The sequence below is a fragment of the Phyllobates terribilis genome, unplaced genomic scaffold, assembly GCF_046119375.1.
Source record: "Phyllobates terribilis strain yellow unplaced genomic scaffold, ASM4611937v1 Scaffold_12__6_contigs__length_324123572, whole genome shotgun sequence".
Classification (NCBI taxonomy): Eukaryota; Metazoa; Chordata; class Amphibia; order Anura; family Dendrobatidae; genus Phyllobates; species Phyllobates terribilis.
Window position 1 is genome coordinate 307,604,609 of NW_027362772.1, and position 18,040 is coordinate 307,622,648.

Genomic DNA, 18,040 nt, shown 5'->3' on the forward strand with positions numbered 1-18,040 from the left:
GATTTCCACATTGTAATAAATCATTAGGGAAATTGGCAAACTAGTTACAGAGTCTCGGCAGCCTCCCGGAGTCCCGGCAGCCTCCCGAAGTCCCGGCAGCCTCCCAGACTCCCCCTGCTAATGTGGGGGCCACTTTTTGTACTGACAATCCTTCCGCTCTTCTCCCTTTACATTTCACAAGTCTCTGACTGTTCTGATATCTTGAAGCGGTATTCCCCCGTTAGGGTATATTCACACAAGTTTTTTCTTTTTTTTTTTTAAGGCGGATTTGGAGAGGATTCGCTCTAAAACCCACTTGAAAAAGTGCTAACTAAACTCTGAAAAGAATGAACAAATTCATTTCTATGTAAAAACAACTTTTGGGCTTTTGGACGTCTTCAACCTTTCAATGACGTCAAGAGGTTAAAAGAAGTCACCTGACGATTCTTCCGCGCCAATGATTCTTTATACTTTCCAATACAAGTAAATGGGAAGGCTCAAATGAGGCCCTACTGTCTTTTTGAGCTTTTTTTGTCATCAGTTTCTTTTATTTTCGAATGGAGTTAAAAAAAAAAAAAAAAAACTAAAAACCTCTAGTACAAAAAACGCTGAAAAATGCTTGAAAAAAAAAAAAAAATCGCTGGCGGTAATAAACCTTTTTAAAAGCACCAAGGAAATGGCTAAAAAAAAAGATGCTTTAGGTTTCTAAAATGCCAGAGGAGAGTTTCCGTTTTTTAAAATGCCAGAAGTGTCTTCCACTTTTTTGGTCGCCTTAAAAACACGTGTTATCTGTTTTTATATAAAGGCAACTACAAAAATACATGAAGAAACTGCAAATAGATCACCGCTTCTATTACCCTTTATTGCCAACCTGCACATAGTGGAGGAGGTAGATGGGAGAGTGAAGCTGGCCCTACACCTCACATTGCTGGCAGATGATTATTACTCATTTTTACCACTGTTGCTCCTCCTGACCCTCTATACATGAGCAGACTCAGCCGAGTATACCTGTCTTCTCAATGTGGAGAAGGGTGTAAGCTGCTGCCAGACACTTCTGCGCCCTCAGGACACCTGGCAGCTCCTTATCTCTGCTAAGAGTGAAGCGATTGGGCATGTTGTAATCCAGCATGTCTGATCCTTCTCTTGATATCTCCTTCCAGCGAGTTCAGGGACACCCTCTCATACCTCATACTTCAAGTTCTACTTGCAATCAGTCTTGATTTGTTTAATATGTACAGTGCATGTAAAAGTTTGGGCACCCCTGGTCAAAATTACTGCCTTTATGAACAGTTACGTAAGTTGAAGATGAAATGATCTCTAAAAGGCCTAAAGTTAAAGATGACACATTTCCTTTGTATTTTAGGCAAAGCTATATATATATATAAGTTTTTTCCATCTTTTACATTTTAAAAATTACAAAAAGGAAAATGGGCCGATGCAAACATTTGTGCCCCTTGCATGGTTAGTAGCTAGTAGCGCCCCCTTTTAAAAATATCCCAGCTTGTAAACACTTTTTGTAGCCAGACAAGAGTCTTTCAGTTCTTGTCTGAGGGATTTTCATCCGTTCTTTCTTGGAAAATTCCTCCAGTTCTGTGAGATTCCTGGGGCGTCTTGCATCCTCTGCTGTTTTGAGGTCTAGCCACAGATTTTCAATGTTGTTCAGATCAGGGGACTGTGAGGGCCATTGTAAAACCTTCAGCTTACGCCTTTTGAGGTCGTCTATTGTGGATTGTGATTTGTGTTTAGGATCATTAACCATTTGTAGAATCATCCTCTTTTCATCTTCAGCTTTTTTACAGATGGTGTTATGTTTGCATCAAGAATTTGTTGAAATTTCATTGAATCCATTCTTCCCTCTACCCGTGAAATGTTCCCATTGGCTGCAACACAACCCAAAGCATGATTGATCCTCCCACATGCTTAATGGTTGGTGAGATGTTCTTTTCCTGAAATTCTGTGCCCTTTTTTCTCAACACTCTGGGTTTTTATAAAGCTGGGAAATTTGCATCACCTGGCCTTTCCTAATGATGATGGTGAACAAGTCATAACCCTAACAGGCTAATTAAGATCTGAAACCTTGGTCAAAGTTATCTGAGCACACAAATCTCTAAGAGTGCTCAAACTTTTGCATCGGCCCATTTTCTTTTTTGTAATTTTTAAAATGAAAAAAAAAAAAAAAAAAAAATTTTTTTTTGCCTAAAATACAAAGGAAATGTGTCATCTTTAACTTTAGGCCTTTTAGAGATAATTTCATCTTCAACTTACTTAACTGTGTTCACAATAACAGGAATTTTGACCAGGGGTGCCCAATCTTTTGCATGCCACTGTATGCCCACCATAACTCATAGTAGAGGAAGACAATATCACGTTGAACGGTCTGCTCTGCGGTAAATGAGAAGCCTTTTGATGTCCAAAATGGTTCTTTATTGTCCCAACGCGTTTTGGAACCGGATCAGCACCTTTCTCCAGGTGAGAAGCCAAGTACCAACCTTATCAGGTCTGTAGGTAGTTTATATTGTGGAATCTGGTGACCGATCTGCTCTAATACGATTTTTGCTGTTTAGTTTCACGTCAGATGGTTCTAACCTAAATAATGAAATGATGAGCAGATACAGACTGTGAAATTACAGATGTGGGGCCCCTGGTAATTTGGGGCATATGTGACTGTATTACTCCCAGTACTGTATGACTCCTGGTACTGTATCCCAGGTACTGAATGACCCCCGGTACTGTATCTGTGGCCCTGCTTGTGACACACGCGACCTGCACATATGGCTTCCAAATCGATAGCATGCGGAGAGTAGCTCTTCGTTGATATTTTATTGATGAGTTACATGTGCCGAAGTGTAAGCAACAAGAAATCGCTACCATGTTCCCGTCCCGGTGATACGACGATGCGACAAGATCGGCCGCTTCACCGTGCATTCAGATTCATTATGTCATTATTTACCTTTTTAGAGTAAAAGCGCTAAAGCGTAACCTTGTCTCCGGATTGAAATGTTAATACGGTGCCGTTCATCTGAGAGCAATGTGTAACCCTGCGCTGGCCACGGGAATAAATACTCCTAAATTATTACAGCTGGCCTCTGAAAGGCCACTGGAGTCGAAAGCACCACTTAATTTCCTTCATAAAAAACACTATAATTTGCATTTCAGCATAGATTTACTCAGTATTTTCCTGCAATATATAACGCTAGCGAGCGCACGGGAGTCTGCTGAAGCTAATGAAACACATCTTGGCCGAGCACTGAGCTGTTTCTGTGTAACCGCAGCTTAAAATGTTTATGACATGTGGTGAGAGCCGCGGCCCGGGCACAGAGGACCATCGCAGCAGAAAACCAAGGAAAACTCGGTGAAATGACAGATCTGTTTTCTTTACATTAGTAAAGTCCACTTGTCCCATACAGAAAATCTTGGTGCCTGTGGACACATGAGGATTTTTTTCATCTCCGTTTTCTTATGTGAAAAAATTTTCAGCACTTCAATTTTGCACAAAATAACTTTTTTTGACACTTTTCAACATGTGGAGCATTAGTTTGCAAATAAGGTTAAAAGAGGGATTTTCACGCTATTACGGGAAGGCGCCAACAAGTGGGAAAACTTCTCTAGATAGATGTGTTATGAAGATGATGCAAATTTATCAATCTCACCACACTCCCCCATAAGTTTGGAAAAAGTAAAACGGACTTTTTAAAAATTCCTCTCGTGATAAATTGCCCCCCATATCATTCCGCGCCACAATTAATAAGGGAGAGCGGATAAGAGACGTGTAGAGAAGTAACGAACGTCTCATTCCAAGTAATTATAGGAATAAATGAGTTATTAGGATGAGGTTTTTGCGGGTATTTAGTTTAGCGCTTGTTAGCAGAATAGAAAACTATTATGGTAAACTTTAGTAGAATTGGGAGAGAATGCAGAGACCTCGGGGATTTTGCACTTTGTTTTATGCAGAGATGTTATAGGGCTACCATAGAGATATACGGTATATACTTCCATATGTATCCAGTCCCCATTTCATGAAAAATATGGCATTTGAAGAACACGATAAAGCGATATATATATATATATATATAGGTCCTAATACATTATTGCATTTACGGCTTTTTTTTGTGTACTTTTTGGTGGGTTCTTTTTTTTAGCTTGCTTTAGGTTTGCAACAATTTCTTCTTTTAATTTGCGCCTATTTTTGTATTTTTTTTTTATCTGTGATATAGATATTTTTTTTATATATGTTATATTTTTCACCTGTTTTCTTTTTATGATCATCAGTGTGTGCGTGTGTGTGTGGGGGGGTGGTTTTTGTATTCCAGATTTTTACGTCCAATTCATCAATCGCAACCTTTTAAAAAGTCGCAATATTTTTGCACAAATGCTTTACACTCCCCCCCTCACTCCCAGAGTGATGATATTGCACAACTGAAATGTTCCCCCCTCTTGCAGATGATGCTACTTTTTGCTCTAGAAGGTAAAAGGAAAAAAAAAAAAAAAGAGTATTTTTGATTTAGTGCAATTTCATAAACAATCAGATTCTTTTTTGGTGCCTGACAACAAATAGCACAAGACAAAGAAGGAAAAAGTGAGTTGAGCCCCCCAAAAATGATGACTCGAGCCCATAATCTCTGCAGCTCCGTACTACCTACTCTGAGTGGCGCTCCTGTGCCCGCAGCCTTTGATGGTCTCATATTTGGTGGATTTGTTCCAGAAGTTTAGTTGCTACATTTTTAAAAGTTCGACCTGCAAATCAATTAGGATTCATTGTGCTTTTCTTCAGCCTGGCAACCTGGCCTGTCTGCGGATTTTCGCCATAGATTTCACTAATGTGTTAATCTGGGACTGTGTTCACACATAACAAATGCTGCTTTTTTTTTTAATTTGCGTGTTCACACCAAAATACTCAAGAACAAAATTCTCTGATTAGTGCATTTTTGATGCAGACTTGAAGCAGCATTTTTCAATACAGAAAAACTCAGACTCCCATAAAAAAAAACATAGATAAATAACGCATGAAAAAATGCACAGTACAACAGCGTTTTAATGCTCACTGGGCAGAAGTTTTTATGAAATCTCATCCACTTTGCTTGAACAGTTAAACGCAGCAGACTTTCTGCACAAAAAAAATATAGTATTTGCGCTACATGGGAATCTGCTGCTAAATCGACATTAAAATACTGTAATTGAAAAAAATCTGTATGCCGCTTTTTTCTTTTCCAAACAACCGTTCCCAAAAAAAGGAAACAATCTAAGACTATTGTGTGTCCTTGTCTATCTCTTAAAATAAATGGGTAGCACATGTGAGACACAGGCGTGTGAATGACCATAAGTCTGGGTCTATAATGTACAGTCCTGACCCGTCTAGCAAAAGTCCTGGAGTCCTATATCGCAGGTTCGGTCAAGGTTTACTATCTGTGGTCAGATCATGGAGTTTCGTCCTATCCCACTGATGGTTTCCTGTTCTACTAATTTAATTCTGGTTTTGAAAGTTGAAGTTTTCCGATGTTTTAATCCATTATATAAACTGATCTGAATATCCGGCCCCTAGGGCCTACGCGGGTCCTGGGAATAAAAGGGGCACAGCGCTGGTGTAGCACTGTATACCCCTCACTGTTTTATCTCTGCAGGTGACGAGACTCATCGTGTGGCCCCTCATTCTCAGGAGGTCGGACCCCACTGATCAGAAAGTGATGGCATGTCCTAGCGAGGAATGAAAAGGGAAACCTATTACAGCTCACTGTATACAGGAAAAATCTTCAACTTCTTAATACACTTGAGACACTGAATAGAAACCTTATTTATACCCAGAAGCTGAAAATCTTGTCCTATTTTTGTTTTCACAACTGCAGTTTGTTAAAGTGTGAACGCTGGACGGGGTTCACACTGTGCATGTTAGCAATCTCTATTTTGGTTCTGGAAAAATGTTTCTTAGGCTGCGTTCACACATCCGTTTCCCTTTTGACACCTATCACAAATGGGCCGTCATCGTCCATTTTGCATCCTTTTTTTTTTTTCCTCTTTTTTTAAAAACCTGAAGGAGGTCGACTGTCTGAGCTATTTCTATGCCTTGAATCTTAGCAATGGACTAGTTACAACCCAGATGGAAACCTGGAGTAAAAGTAATGTCTTCCGTTTTTCATCCATTTTCCCCATAGACTTTTTGTTTTTTACTAATTTTATGATAACAATATCCATGCGTGCCCCTAAGACCCTCCTTCTCCTCTCCCCCCTCAAGTAAACCAAAAAACGACATCCCCTCTCCCTTATATATAACAAAATCTTCCCACTTTTTTAATCTTTTCTTTGTATAATGGATCTTTTCATATTGTATTTTTTTTTTTTTATTTACATGCTATTTTGCATCCTTTCCTTGTTGGTGGCGATTATTTATACACTCCTTCAGAATTTTTTTTCCCGATTTGCCGATGAAGTCTACATATCCCCATCTGAGTCTGATTTGTAAAACGAAGGAGAATAGGAGCCACTCGGAGCCTGTGTTTGTGGATCAGTGAAACTCTCGGGGTCTGTGCGCTGTCTGAGGAAAAAAACGTGTACGACGGATGTGAGAACTCAGCCTAAAACTGATTTTCTGCAGAAAAAAAAAAAGTGATCGCTGTTTTTGGTGCCTTAAGATGCAAAATGTTAGAGAGTTGTGATCATTTCAGAATAATGTAATGTCTGGACGCGGTGCTCACCCTACTCTGCCAAAATACAGCAAAGTCTGAAGTCCATCCAGCAGAAATCTTTCTCCCGTCCTGACTGTGAACTTAAAACTTTTCTATCTGACTCATTGGAGAAAATTGCAATTTTATTGTTTTTGTTATCCATTAAACCTTTAGGAAAATTTTTTGAGAGGCAGAAGCATGTAAGCAGCAGTATAAAGTGTTATATCTTGCTCTACTATGTGCCCACAAATAATCATATCTCTCTGGAATAAGTAGGCGTGATATCACCAGCCCCGCTTACCTCCGGATGATGAAGTGAGCGGAGCCGGCTTGTTTTAATGCCTGATCTGTAAGAGTTGCTATAACTGTAATAAAGCATATAAATATCACACATGTAATACGACACAGTGTATAAATCAAATCTCGTTGAACAAAACGGCACAAAAAAGGAGAAAAGAAATATCCGCTGCGCTCTCGGGCAACATGTTTCAGACCTGCATGGTTCTTTGTCATGCAGGTCTGAAACATGTTGCCTGGGAGCGCAATATTTCTTTTCTGCTTTTTTAATTTTTGTGCTGTTGTGTTCAACTATTTTTATGCCTTTTATACCACTGGATCAATAAAGCAATTCTTTTAAGAAGATGTGAATGCCGACTATCGTTTGGATTGTTGTTATTACTGGAGTATTTTGATGAACAACCGTTATCAAGCGCATTTACCAGTCTAATTATCATTTTCCGATAATCAGACAGTGTAGACAGGCTGCCAGTCGCCCAAAAATGCTCAATCATCTCATGAAATTAATTTTAAACTTGCTTAAAGGGGTATTCCCATCTCCAAGATCCTATCCAATATATAGTAGGTGTAAGAATATTAATATTAGCATATATCTCCAAATAGAAATGTAGTATAGTTCTTCTGATTCGCATTGTTGCTTACCTCATGTACAGGGCATTGCAGTAGCTTAGGTATCCATGGTTATGACCACTAGTAACTAGCTGTCACTATATGAGTGGTCGTAACCATGGATACCTAAGCTACTGCAATGCCCTGTACATGAGGTAAGCAACAATGCGAATCAGAAGAACTATACTACATTTCTAATTGGAGATATTTGCTAGCGTTATTATTACATCTACTACATATTGGAATAAGATCTTGGAGATAGGAATACCCCTTTAAGGCTACATTCCCATGATGAGTTTTTGATGTTGCTGATTTTCTGCAGCTATTTTTTTTTGCTTTTTTTTAGTGCGTTTTTGGTGCTGTTTTTTTTTTCTCTTCTTAGTATGTCATGTTTTAAATAAAGCTTCTTTAGCTTTGACTCTGTGTTCCCAAGATGAGTTTTTGGTGAGTTTTTGATGTTGCTGATTTTCTGCAGCTATTTTTTTTTGTTTTTTTAGTGCGTTTTTGGTGCTGTTTTTTTCTTCTCTTCTTAGTATGTCATGTTTTAAATAAAGCTTCTTTAGTTTTGACTCTGTTTTCCCACGATGAGTTTTTGGTGAGTTTTTGATGTTGCTGATTTTCTGCAGCTATTTTTTTTTTGCTTTTTTTTAGTGCGTTTTTGGTGCTGTTTTTTTTTTCTCTTCTTAGTATGTCATGTTTTAAATAAAGCTTCTTTAGTTTTGACTCTGTTTTCCCACGATGAGTTTTTTGGTGAGTTTTTGATGTTGCAGATTTTCTACAGTATTTCTGCACCTATTAAGTAAAATAAGTTACTTTTTTTCCCCTAAAATACGCTGCTTAAAAAAAAATCACCAAAAACTCGTCGGGGGAACGTAGCCTTACAGTTCCAGCAAAGTGGATGGGATTTATAGAAATCTCCTGTAACGCGGAGTTTTATTTGCAGATTATTCACATAGACTTGGATTAGATGCAGAAAATCCCCAGGAATAAAAAAAAAAAGCACATCCATTATTTGTGTGGAATTGCATCAAAACCGCAGGTAATCTGCACATGACTGTATCAGTAAAGTTTTCTCAAAGCCAAATACCAGGAAGTATCAAAAACAAAGCAGCTTTATTTAAAACGACACACCAAAAAGAGACAAAAAACGCGATAAAAATGTAATGAAAAAAAAAAACACAAGTAATCTAATTTACATATCAAAAACTCATCATGGGAATATAGCCTAAAAGTCACTGTTCTCGGCGGCACATTGTATAACCAGTATGTGCTGCCGAGAACAGTGGCACAGAACCATCTGTTACCGATCGTTCTGTGCACATGGGAAGGGCGGTCGGCCGGCTTTTAAAACGACCATAGATCAGCAAACATAGCCTTTGGGTGGTCATGTAACGGTCACTATTTGCCCACCCATTATACCCTATGGACACGCTTACCAACTATGAACAGTAGCCCAAAAAAATGTGTCCAGTTCTCTTATAATAATGTAGCGGCACACAATATTTTACATTATCATGTCTTTATTTCGTTGTACAATAATGGATCCAGTCAGAAGGAAGGAAACTTTTTATAATACAATGAGGGGTTAAAAATAGTTCCCAAATCCGCGGACCCCAATGAGGTCACATTCAGCCAGATATTTCGGCACAATTACTGCTCTTCCCCTTACACATTGGGATTCCTGCAAAACTCACAGCGTGGGAGCGTGATACAATCCAGGATCCCTACGGTGGCTGTTATGGATCTGAAGGCATCTTTTGTAGCGGAGGACACCTGTGTTCACGAGGGAGCAAGAGCGGCGGTCACAGCGGGGGGCCGTCAATAAAGGCATTCATCATCAGGACGTACCGTAATGGAAGAAATCATCTGTGGATGGATGGGACGGAAGTCTAAACTTCTGACTGCACATTGCACCGGACCCTCATCACAACTAGGTTGGGGTAAACTCGAGAAACTTCGTCCAAATCATTCTTCCTCCCATCATTGTCACAAGAGCCGGGGAGCTGTATGATATGGGGAGAGGTAGGACGTCGCCACCGGATTTCTCTACCGGGCTAAGACCCCTGGTGCTGTTCACATCTCTGTATTTTTTGTGGGCTGATTGTCGGCACATGAGGGGACATTAAACTTTTTTTAAATATGGTATTTTATATGGTTTTGGATTGAGGAGCCCTTTAAGGGAACGTACGTAAAAATTCCGGCCTAAGGCTATGTTCACATGTTGCGTTTTTGCTGCTTTTTATGCAAATTTTAAGCTGCTTTTTACAGCACCAGCAAAAGCTATGAGATTTCAGAAATCTCATGCACACACATTGTTTTTTTGTTTTCCAGACTGAATTGGAAAACTGCTGCGTTTTTGCAAACTGCAGGATGTCACTTCTTTCAGAAGTTTTTCAGCGATTTTCACCCATAGAAAGCAATGAGTAAGTGCAAAAATGCAGCAAAAAAACACAGGTATCAGGGTTTTTTTTTCTGCGTTTTGATGCCAAAACCTGAGGAAGTTGCATCATCTTTTTTTTACCAGCATGATAAATGAGACAATAAAAACCCAGCAAAACCTGCTTTTTTTGACACAGAGCAGGTTTTACCTGCGGATAAAAAAAAAAAACGCAACATGTGAACATAGCCTATAACTTGTACTGAAATTTTCAGTGAAAACTTCATGTGGATTTTCTTGATTTTTCTGCACAATTCATTGCAATGAATACGTGAAAATCGCCAGCATTTCCCCAAATCTTCAATGCTTACAGCCCGTGACAGGTTTTTCTTATTTTACTCTATAATTGTGATTGGTTATTGCCACATTTACTACATTTTGTATTTTACTTTATGGCAGAATTTCAGTCCAGATTCTACAACGGATGTCCCCCCCGACGCGCGTCCCCCGTAATTGCAGCTCAGAAACTTTTGTCTCTATATCCGAGTCTGCGCTTCTCTCACGGTTTGTTATTTCGTTACTTTTTTTTATTCTTGTAGCTGTTTTATAACGTAGAGCTTCCAATCCGTTATCGGGGCTGCGTCGCCGCGCCCTTGTTACATAGTAAGCGCTCCAACAATTCAGGACGTGAGTATACAGAACAGGAAGGGGGCGACTGCTGAACCTGCGCCTCATAAGCTCCAGCTTTGGTTTAATGATTTGTGCCGGTTTAGTACTGATTGCCGGCGGCGGCGGCTGAATAGTCGGCTACAGCCGGTCATATTGTGCCTGTGTACGGCAGGAACTGCACCCGGGAGACTAGATCACTGCTCTCATTCCTCTCGTTTCTAAGACGCTAGACTATCCGAGCCCTGGAAATAGAGCAAGGATTACACACAAAGAAATAGCAGGCCCAGAGGAAAGAATAATGGCCGCTAACCCTTTGTGTGCCGCTCCATCCTTTTAATCCCTGCCAGGAATGTGCAATACGTCGCCCCCGTACAGCAACCTAGATTTTATATTCTCTATATGCCTGATTTCTGAAAGAGAACACGAATAGTAGATTCATTCTCCTCCAGCTATAGCAACCATATTGCTGGCAGTGCTAATGAGAAGTTATTTCATTATTATTATTTTTTTATTATTATTATTATTTTTTTTTTTTTGGAATAACAGAGAATTTCTGAACTTTTCAGACACTTTTAAATGACCGGATTTAGTGCGATGTGGGGACCTCGAGGTCCAGCTGAGCGGCGTCGCCTTACAGGACTCTTAGTATTGGCGGTAATTACGGGATTTTATTGTATACTTTGTGTACCGAACGCGCCAATGGTCGATCTCCAGCAAATGCAGAATTATTATAAAGTAGAATAGTGATCCGTAGAAATAAAATGCAAATATATATATATATATATATTTTTTTATAGATATATTGGTGTATTTTATTTCTACGGATTATATACTACACACATTTAAGATATATCTATAGACATATACAGATAGATATATGTATATATATATATATTAGATACACACGCATATATGTATAAGCTATTCAATCCAAAACGACAATATCGGCCCTAAAAATCGTATCTATAACAGACGTGTTCAATAATAATGTAATGATTTATACATTGGCGTATGCGTCGCGTTACAACACCCAGAGAATTACCCACCCGATTCTTCATTTACACCCATCCACACGAATATAATCTCTATTTCTAGCGTTGCTTTTTTCCTTTCACTAAAAGTCATTACTCTGACAACTCGCCGTTATGACGGATAGGAGACTTGTGTGTCTCCTACGTGGTAGAAGAAGGATGGGCCTTGTAGTTCCCCAGCGAATGGAAAACCACCGCTCGCCCCTGTCTGCGGTAATCGGATTAGTTCTGCGATGTGTAATATTCCATGTCATAGATGCATTTTGTTTTCTATATATTTTGGAACTTTTTACCATTCTAGAACATTTTTTTGGGGTGAATTTATTTAATAATTGAATTCCAATTTTTTTTAAGAATATTTCACTTTCTCGCAGTCACCTACTAATCCCCCCAAAAAACTGCAGAAACTATGGCGTCTAGTATTTCTCAGCATAATGCTACGAGCCCACGATGAGTTTTTTTTTTCACGCTGAGTATTTTTGAAAAAAATACAAGTAACTTAATGATGTTAATGGGTGCAAAAATGATGGCGAAAATCTGCAACATCTAAAAGCCTAACATAGCCTAAGACCCAGCGCCTTGGAGCATGCTGAGACTTGTAGTGGCTGCAACTTGAAGAGCACAGCTCCTGTTAATAATGTCGGACCCCCCCCCCCTTCTGCTCAGATTTGGGGTCCTGCGCATGGCCTGAAATGTAAAGGTAACGTGCAGTCACTTCCATGCAATGCATGAGAACAAAAAGCGCCGGCCGTAATAAATAATAGGATATCCTGCGATCACAGACAGAGCTCATTACACAATACAACTAAATCAGAGGCAATAATGCAGAGATGGGGGTGATCATGGCAGAGATGGGGGTGATCATGGCAGAGATGGGGGTGATCATGGCAGAGATGGTGGTGATCATGGCAGAGATGGGGGTGATCATGGCAGAGATGGTGGTGATCATGGCAGAGATGGGGGTGATCATGGCAGAGATGGGGGTGATCATGGCAGACCCCCAGTTTCCTGCATGGGGGCGACTTCTACCTCTCCACGACACACGTTATTTTACAGCCCTGCAGCTGTCACACACTTTGCATTTTATTTTGTGTGTTGTGGCATGAAGATGAATAGCGCGGTCCGCACTCAATGACACGGACGGCAGCTCTGTATAATGTATTATTCCATCTCATTAGCCTCATTGGCGGATCAGTGGCTTGTTAATCCTGCAAAATGCCACCCATGTAGCCGGGCAGACAAAGTGCTTAGAGCCGGAGAGTAAACACATCAACAAAGGGAAAAGTTTTGGGAAACTTTTTTTTTTTTTGTTTGTTCACATGAGCAAAAGAAGGTATCACATTATCCCCCCCCCCCCCCCCCCCGAACCATCCAGATCTGCACAAAGCCCCCCTCTCTTACAGCAGATGTGACCAAGTCCACCGCTACAAAACTCTGTTTCCTTCCTTCTTAATTGCTACAATTAAAATCCTGGAGAAAAAAGGAAAAATGATTGCCACACTACCCATCTGTAGAATGCAAATGAAAGACGCTCGGCTCTGCGTTATCATCACATGTTCAGTCCTCTATATAACGAGAAATCGGACGTTATTGGCCCAGCGGCTACTAGGAAGGAAACTTTGCTACGGATAATAATTTACTGCAAAGCAACGAGCCGGCCTCCTTCACTTCACTGCTCGCCTCTTCCTATTATTGGATATTTTTTTTTACATCATTCCACAAAAACGCAAAATCGTCTCTCCCGATAATGAACATGACAAGGCCGTCGGCAGAACGTGATCATGCGACCTCCGCCTGTCACCGTAATCAATTTAGTATTGGGAATTAAGTGCGACCCGCACACAATCAATACGCTTTGTCGATTAAGCGGAGAACACGAGGGGATGTGACGGTGCTCCGGTACAGGACTCCAAACTAATGGCAGCGGTTCAGTATCAGGTCTGCAACTCTATAAATAAAAAGTGCAGCGCATAAGGAAACTACGGCTCGCCCTGGAAATATTATTTACATGGTGCATTTGCAATAAATCGACTCAATAAATTGCATCAGACTAAAGATAATAATAAAAGAAGTTACAGCTTCTGAGCTCAAGTTGAAACCGCTCAGTATGGGATTAGTCAGACTTAATTAAAACAACATAGACAGGATCCCAAATGCCTCAATAGACGGTCCGGACTCGCAAAACAATGAGTAAAAAGACTTCAGTGAGAACACCGAGCCCAAGCTGAGGACGAGGATGAAAAGAGGCAAAAAAAATACATCACCGGCCACAAGCTCCAAGTCATCATCTACACAAGGATGTAGATCTATGCAAATCCAGAGAGGCAAACAGCACACTCTGAATAATTCAGGAGCTCCCACACCTCGGCTCAGGCTTATGGGATCCAAAGTGGCTTTATTAATAGTAGTGACACCAGCCCAATAATGAGCTCTTCAGCCCACGGAGCGCGAAAATGCAAAGACATTAGCATCCATCCACTGCCGACACATGCTGCAAGCATCTGCTGATCTGCACCCGAACTGCAAGATCCAGCCCAAGAAATGCAAGGACGCAAGAAAAAAGCCCCGACGCACAATACACACCAAGCCACAACATCAGTAGTGCAGCCTAAACCATGCACACCAAGCCGCAACATCAGTAGTGCAGCCTAAACCATGCACACCAAGCCGCAACATCAGTAGTGCAGCCTAAACCATGCACACCAAGCCGCAACATCAGTAGTGCAGCCTAAACCATGCACACCAAACCACATCAGTAGTGCAGCCTAAACCATGCGCACCAAACCACAACATTAGTAGTGCAGCCTAAACCATACACAACAAACCACAACATCAGTAGTGCAGCCTAAACCATACACAACAAACCACAACGTCAGTAGTGCAGCATAAATGATACACACCAAACTACAATATCAGTAGTGCAGCCCAAGAAAAACACATCAAACCAGAACATCAGTTGTGCAGCCTAAACCATACACACCAAGTCCCAGCATCAGTACAATACACACCAAGTCATAACATCACTAGTGCAGCCTAAACCATACACACCAAGTCACAACATCAGTAGTGCAGGCTAAACTATACACACCAAGTCCCAGCATAAGTAGTGCAGCCTAAACCATATCCACAAAACTACAATATCAGTAGTGCAGCCTAAACCATACACAACAAACCACAACATCAGTAGTGCAGCCTAAACCATACACAACGTCAGTAGTGCAGCCTAAACCATACACACCAAACTACAATATCAGTAGTGCAGCCCAAGAAATACACATCAAACCAGAACATCAGTAGTGCAGCCTAAACCATACACACCAAGTCCCAGCATCAGTACAATACACACCAAGTCACAACATCACTAGTGCAGCCTAAACCATACACACCAAGTCACAACATCAGTAGTGCAGCCTAAACTATACACACCAAGTCCCAGCATCAGTAGTGCAGCCTAAACCATATCCACAAAACTACAATATCAGTAGTGCAGCCCAAGAAGTACTCATCAAGTCCCAATATCAGTAGTGCAGCCTAAACCATACACATCAAGTCCCAACATCAGTACAATACACACCAAACCACAATATCAGTAGTGCAGCCTCTCCTGCTTGGTCTGTCATTACAAAAAAAAAGTCCCATAAAATAAGCAGAAGCACCTGAAAAAATGTTTCTCCCAGAGGGAAAAAAAAAAGTGAAAAATTAATGACAAAAAAAAAAAAAATCAAAATGTAACAAAAAAAAATATCAAAATTGTCCATTATTTGTATTTAAAATATATAGTAAAATAATTGTCGTTGTGTACGTGAGCATATAAAAATGTTCTTTCCAATATATATATATAAAATATCTAGAAATGTATGTAAATATATTTATGTATTGTGCACCCTGTGTATATATTGGTATCATTGTGTCTATGGACACATTGAAATACAAATGTGTTAAAATCTGCATGTAAATCTATGCATGTGAATATGTGTGCATGCCTGCATATGTATGGCGGAATAAATCCCTATGTGTCAGCTCGGGTGTGCAGTCCGCGCTGGCGTAGATCCGGGCGTTGAGGAGCCATGGCATTAGAGGTTGCCCTGTGTTGCCGCCTCCTCCTCCTGTGCCCTGTATGTATGAAGAGCTCCGGCTATGGGACTGTAAAAAAAAAAAAAAAAAAGAGGGAGAGGGAGAGGCGCACGCTGCAATGAGAGTGCACACACACAGGCTGCAAGCAACAACAGCAGCCCGCAGCCTGGAAAGCAGCTCCTGACATTGAGAATGAATGACAGCTTACCTGAGTGCCAATCTTCATCAGACTGACACTGGCGTGACAGCACAGCCTATACTTCCCAGCAAAGGCTGTGACGTCACTGGAGGGGGGTCCGAGCGCACGCCCCCTACTTCTTTTGCTTTTGGCTTTACATGGTGGCGGGTTTATTGCTAGATTTTTTGCGCCATCTAGTGGACGCCCAGAGATGTCATCCCTATCCCACATTCCGACTACTTGTGACAGCTGGAAAAATGGACTCCAGATATTGGGTCCCATCTACAAGGAGGAAGAACGGCAAAGCGTAACCGACCCTTCCATGCGAGAGAAGAAAAATAATTATTTTACAAATCACATGGAGAATTTTAGCGAAATTTTGTAAATTTTGCACTTACTGATTCGCTGAAACTTCACACATGGGATAGACCGTAAATGTCAAGATTCCGGTGTAGGGAAAATATATATTCTTGTACCGTGTTAGTCAGTAGATAGAAAAATATTTAGATTTGAGAGTCCTCAGTGGTTGATACCTTTTAATGGCTAACTGAAAAGATGGTAACAAATTGCAAGCTTAGTCTCGAAAGCTTGCAATTTGTTACCATCTTTTCAGTTAGCCATTAAAAGGTATCAACCACTGAGGACTCTCAAATCTAAATATTCCGGTGGAAATTTTCTTACAGATGTGCTGAACAGTTTGCAAAGTGGGTGACGAAATGTCAAATATCCAGAGGATCAATATTCTACAACTCTCACTACAACACATCACCAAAATCTATGACAGTCATCCACGAGCTATGGTTAATCGGTTTCCCTAAATTATCCAAAGCAGATGAACTAGAAGGTCTGCGAGGTGTCTCCGTAACGCCTGCACACTCCCACGGGTTCAAGTGTTTTATTAGTTATATAGGTGACATTTCGAATTATGCTGAGATCCGATCTCACAGCAATTCCCCAATGTGTAGGTCATGTGTTCCTAAAATATTAGGATTTGTTGGGTAATTACAGAACGGCATGTCCCACATCAATACTTCATATTTTCTCGGACTGTCTGTCTTTAGACAAGCTTTCGTCCAGCAGAACCTACGGGTCATACTTTCTGCAATATTTATTAGTTTAGTATTTCGTTCTGGGGTCTTAAAGTGTTCACTTTAGTGCAGATATCACAGTACCTGCGCTGCACTTGAGGATTCTTCATTCCCACAAGCATATATATATATTTTTTTTTAACCTTGAAAAAGGCACCAGTCTGGGTGCTCAAACGCGTTAGTGTAAGAAAAAGCTTAATTTTATACTACTGAGTTTTCATCGTTCCCGTAAGCGCAGCCCAGGTACCGTGATCTCACCACTAAAGTGAATTGCTATCTAAAAGAATTTTTTCCTCCAGCCCCGGAGTCGAAGGATCTTGTCTACACAACCCCCCAGGTGAGCGCTACCATCACTCTCAACCTCTTATTTCTCTTTTGCTATTGCCCTAATATGTGTTTTTCTGTCCCAACCAGACCTCAGCAAAGTGGATTTGTTATCAGGCTCCACAATACAAGCTGCACGCATTTTACATAGATCTCACAGGCTTGATGAAGCTGGTGTACTTACTCTTAAAATGGCTGTATAATTTTGTTGTGACAGTTAAGATATTCTCCGCCTCTCTGACCACCTAGCCTGATTAACATCTCCTCAGTGTCCCTCCTTAAAATTCTCCCCCACCCACCGAGGCTTGTTGATATCTCATAGTCTCTCCTATCTGCTTCTGAATTACTGCTTAACTACCTGCTTGACATTTCCTCAGTGTCCCTCCTTCCTGCTGCTGTACCTCTGCTCATCTAACCTGACTGATAGCTCCTCAGTGTCCCTCCTCCCTGCTACTGAATCTTCACTCAACTATCCTGACTAACGGCTCTTCGATGTCCCTCTTACCTGCAGCTAAATCTCCGCACACCTAGCCTGAATGACAGTGCCTCAGTGTCCCCCCTTCCTGCTGCTGTACCTCTGCTCATCTAACCTGACTGATAGCTCCTCAGTGTCCCTCCTCCCTGCTACTGAATCTTCACTCAACTATCCTGACTAACGGCTCTTCGTTGTCCCTCTTACCTGCTGCTAAATCTCCGCACACCTAGCCTGAATGACAGCGCCTCAGTGTCCCTCCTGCTGCGTCTGAAATCTCACATTG

At 40.8% G+C, this 18,040-nt stretch overlaps 1 protein-coding gene across 4 annotated transcripts in view; it reads right to left on the bottom strand.

The window, feature by feature from the left end:
- PKNOX2 (PBX/knotted 1 homeobox 2) overlaps window positions 1–15,992 on the bottom strand; it is a 392,364-nt gene extending 376,372 nt beyond the window's left edge. For all 4 annotated transcript variants that reach the window (XM_073657345.1, XM_073657347.1, XM_073657344.1 and 1 more), the window contains exon 1: window positions 15,901–15,992. The gene's annotated coding sequence lies outside the window, so the exon portion shown is untranslated. The remainder of the gene's footprint in view (window positions 1–15,900) is intronic.
- Between the last annotated feature and the right edge of the window lie 2,048 nt (window positions 15,993–18,040).